General features: G+C 32.0%; 1 long non-coding RNA gene across 1 annotated transcript; it reads right to left on the bottom strand.

Annotated features, from left to right (window-relative positions):
* Positions 1–1,434: 1,434 nt before the first annotated feature.
* LOC128246619 (uncharacterized) lies at positions 1,435–3,585 on the bottom strand. Its single transcript, XR_008263295.1, has 3 exons — positions 3,438–3,585; positions 2,171–2,312; positions 1,435–1,807 (listed from the first exon to the last, which is right to left on the bottom strand). It is a non-coding gene; the product is annotated as an uncharacterized LOC128246619 (long non-coding RNA).
* Between the last annotated feature and the right edge of the window lie 1,450 nt (positions 3,586–5,035).

The raw sequence follows: 5,035 nt of genomic DNA, 5'->3' as shown, positions 1-5,035 counted from the left end.
ACAATAATCATTTATATAATTAGTATCAAATGTGTCTACTTTAAAGTGTGTTTTCAGTTGCATTAAATTAATATATACCAGAAAAGTAATTATAAAAATCCTTAAATGTATTAGAAACTGAAGACAACAAAGAATAACACCCATTTATGAATATCTCCAAAACAAATCAGAGGTCACCTAAACAATAATCATTCATACAATTAGTATCAAATGTGTCTAGTTTGTGTGTGTCTGTTCATTATCTTTAAATGAGCATCTTTAAAGTGAAACTCTTATTTGAAATCAATACATATATGATATAATTGTATTTATAACACACATCAAATTGACTGATAAAACAATAACTACTTACTAAATAATGCATTTACTGAAATATTGTTTACTGATTTATAACAAGCTTGTGACCCTGTTTAAAACAGCAGAAAGCATGACAAATATTAAATGATTGGTGATTGCTAAAATATTTACTGTGGTCTACGATAGTATCACAAGGCAGAACACCATGTTTTATGTTCATTCTTATTAGCAAATTGAACTCAAAATCCTTCATTAGAAACATTGTTGTTGACATCTATCAACCCATTTTGAAAAATCAAAACAATAATATTAATTGTGGTAAGTCTTGTTTGGGAGTAAGAGTGCATCTTTAAAAATAGTGTGTGTTTTTTTTCACTTTATATGAAATATGTACCAATTCAATTTGACAAATGAGACAAATCTTTTTAAGTTAGGAAATAGAAGTAGTAATTGTACATAATACAAAACAACAAAAAAATTGACAAAGCTCAATATAACAGGAAATCTATATGAAAACAAAAATCATTAAAGGCCATAATTATTTAAACTGAATTAAGTTATTAGTAATACACACTTTAATAAAAGCTTTCACCGACAACATAGTTATTATCATGGTACACTATGGGACTTTTATCCAAATTTTGAAGATATTTTACCGTGAATTAAAAAAGTAATTTAAATTTAATTACACCCAACCCCAAACTCCAGGGGCTACAAAGAGCGACAAGTAAATATTTTCTCTATGTTTGATTTTTTTTTCACATTATCAGAGCTTATGAAATAAACACAACAGTTTCTGGTGAAATAAACTTCAGTTAACAAAAAAAATAAGTTCAACCGAACAGCATGCAAAAAATCATTTTGATTGATCTTGTGAGTCTTCTGAACAGAGCAGTATTTCGATGTTTGAAAATATAAAGCAGTTTTGTCTAATGAACAATTTAAAAGACAATTTATGATAGTTTACCGTTCAATTGAAGAAAATATACATAATGTCATGTAACCATACATTTCTATAGCTAATAAAATGCTTAAAAATCAACCCTTTTCTTGAAAAAAATATAAAGGTTATTGGACTTATTCATAAAATGTAATCATTCAAATAAATGAATTTTACGTATGATACTTACTCAGAATTCAGTTTTAAAAACAATGAATGTACTTTCAAATTAAAATATGTAGAGAAAAAAGAACACTATGTACATGTAGGCGGTAATGCCCCTCCAAAAATGTCAGAGTGAAAGTTCTCAACTAATTTGTCTTTTTAATATTATAACATGTAAACAGTCTCTGTAGGTAATCGATGTCTATTTGTTTTATTTTGTCAATAGTATTCTTACATTTAGAATTTTTCACAATAAGTCTTCACTCTTCAACATTTGAAGCTTGGTCTGTTCCCATGCGTTTGTACTTGTAGTGTGTGCACAGAAGATAATTACTCAATGCTGAGTCAATGCTGATTTGGTTTTCATGCCCCTTCAGGTTCTTTACCCACCTAGAATGTTTAGTGCTGTAAAGGAAAAAAAAGTACTTTAAAGCCTTTCTAACTTATTAGTATAGATAATAATACTGCCATACATATACAAAATAAAATATAAACAGTTTAATATTTCTCGACATTATTTAAAAAAACAACAACAAGCTGATACATACATGTAGATAATATATAAAGAAAATTACTAAATTTATCAATAAAATTCATCATCATCATCATCATCATCATCATCATCATCATCATCATCATCATCATCATCATCATCATCATCATCATCATCATCATCACCACCACCACCACCACCACTTGATTAATGAATACAGTGAGTTTATAAAACAACAAACACCAACTCAAATATGTTTTATATGAAATACTCACATCATCTCTATCAGATGTGACTGGCTTGTGGATAGACATGGATGTCAAATCTGTCTCAATGATCCAACATAGTATTTAATGCAGGCTGGAATTCTTCATAACCCCAATTTGTTGACTTAGTAATATTCAGTCATTTTCCTACCTGAAATAAATTAGAATTCTGATTATCAACCGGCAGAAACTACAACTGTGAAAGACAAATGCACATGTATCAATTATACATTCTGCACTAATATCTGTGTTAGCCAAGAGTAAGTTGGTAGGCACAAATGTGTAGTTGTTGTGCATATGGTTGATAATGATTCACAACAGTACGGGGTTTTAACGAGACCTACACCAAGCAAATGAATGTCGCTAGTGTCAAAGCTGTCGTGGCTTCCAGCCCGAAACCATGTACGTCTTTTCTTACAGGTTTATTTTGAAAATATGCAGTTTGTTAACAAATAATGGGTATGTTCATGTATTATGGTATGTTAAAAATAGGTCACATACCAAAACACATCATTTTTAAACAAAATTTTAAGTCTAATATTTTTCTAAGATAAAACAATCAAATAAAAGATTACATACTCATATCATATACATAAATAATGTGTATAAGTACATTTAAAGATATGATACATGTACATAATGCACCAATCAATTGTAACCATGGCACCCCAGATCCGGGGTTATGCCGGGGATAGCCGGGGAAACGGGCCGTGTTTTTACCGTACAGGTGGCCCTGCAGTGCCGGGTGAATGCGGTGGTTTTGTCTTCGAGCAAAATATAGCGGGGAATATGCCTCACCTAGGCTCCCTCGGGTGCGGGGGCATATGGCAGGGATTTGACCATCAGTTCGCAGGACGAGGAATTTACCTGGGGTTGGCTGGACCGAAAATCAAAGTCCCGGCTATTCCCCTTACCTGGGGGGGGGGCGTGGTTACAATTGACTGGTGCATAATGCACCAGTCAATAGTAACCACGCCCCACCACCGCATTCACCCGGCACTGCAGGGACACCTCGAAGGTAAAAACACGGTCATTTTCCCCCGCTATCCCCGGTATACCCCCGACCTAGAGGGGGGCGTGGTTACAATTGACTGGTGCATAAGTAGATGTAACATGTATATTTATAATAATATATAATTATAATACATGTATGTAAAAATATTAACAAGATGTCTTAACATTTAGCAAATAAAAATGATTTAAAAATTCCAAAGATAAATTAAAAAACAAACATTTTTGAACACATCAACGTACAAAACTACTCAAAGATACTTACATACATAGCCCTTTGATACGAATATCCCAGTTCCATGCCGATTGTTGACATTCGTTTTTTCGACAGAAAATCTTCTCCTACGCGTATAATTCACTTATAATCCATGTTTTACTGTAATGACTCAAATTGTTAGGTGTATCGTAATCAACTGTCAGTGTGCACTTTTAGTGTTTACTTATTTTAAACGTATATTCATGATAAAAACATCACCCGAGTTTCCAACTATTACGATGTAGAAATTCCATTATTGACCTATGAATAGCGGGGAAATACCTTCTGGTTCTTAAAATAGCAACATCCGGTATGTGTTTTAACTCGGGGACAATCGTAATAAAATTTTACTAATGTCACATTCATCACATTAACAAATAAATTTAGGTGAACATTTAATTCCAATATCGATTACATTAAAGAAAAAACATTACCTCATGGTTTATCAATGCAGTAAACATAACATAACAACATAAAACATAATTATTCCCATTCACATAATTACCGGTCCACACATTTTACATTTCCGGCACATGATATTTCAGATATTTCAGGTAACCAATCGGAAAACGTAAACGAATCGGGAACAGTTATTATACTTATTTGTCGTTCTTCCGAAATAATGTTTTAAAGATAAATTGAAGACTATCTATTCAACCATAAATAGCATTTTTAACACCCATGCAATCGCCACCCATTTGCATTTTTTAATCATTATAAAATAACAGTTAAACCCGACTGTCAACCAACTTAAAAACCTCTCCTACCACTAACTAAAATAAATTCCCATTCCATAATAGGCGCGCACTTCAGTGCGGCGCCAATGATGTATGCATAGATGATAGACTGAATTATTATAAATTGTATACGAAAGATCATGATTCTCATTCATCAGAGGTTTGATAATGTTATATGATACGCATGGTAGCATCATTACTCTGATGTTCGAGAACAATCGCAAATATAAAGGAAACACAAATGGTAAAAATGTAAAGAAACCATTAAATAGTTACACCTATAAACCGAAGACAATAAATTTAACTTAAAACCTCTACTCATTATAAAAATATGCGCATATGCGTCTGAATTTTCTATACGTACTTTACTTCAACTAATCATGATAATAACTATATAATTTAAATGATCATTTCGGTGTTTCTTTACAAATTTTGAAAGGTTTTCGCAGTAAAATACCTGGACTGGTATTAAATATTGTCCTAAATTGGATCTAGAACGATATAGCTAATCGGATTATTTTGTTATTATTAATTGCCTAATAGAGCGAATGAAGTCAATAAAATATGACCATGAGGTTGTGTTAAATTGAATATTGAATCCCACCTTTGTGTCCATGTATCAAGAACATAATCCATCATATTGACGGCACTATTTATCAAATGGAATATTATATTATGGGGAGGGGGGTATTTAAAACGCACACAAAGACATATAACCATGTTTGCAACATTTTGGCACATGTTTATGGTATGAACACGGACATTTAAACCACGGCTTAATAGGTCCGTTAATAAAGCCAATTGGTTTTGTAACTGTTACGAATTGACAAAAACAATAGTTACAACTTGAACAATATAAAGCAGTTACGA

The sequence above is a fragment of the Mya arenaria genome, chromosome 9 (assembly GCF_026914265.1).
Source record: "Mya arenaria isolate MELC-2E11 chromosome 9, ASM2691426v1".
NCBI classification, from domain to species: domain Eukaryota; kingdom Metazoa; phylum Mollusca; class Bivalvia; order Myida; family Myidae; genus Mya; species Mya arenaria.
This window is presented reverse-complemented; position numbering and strand designations above follow the sequence as displayed.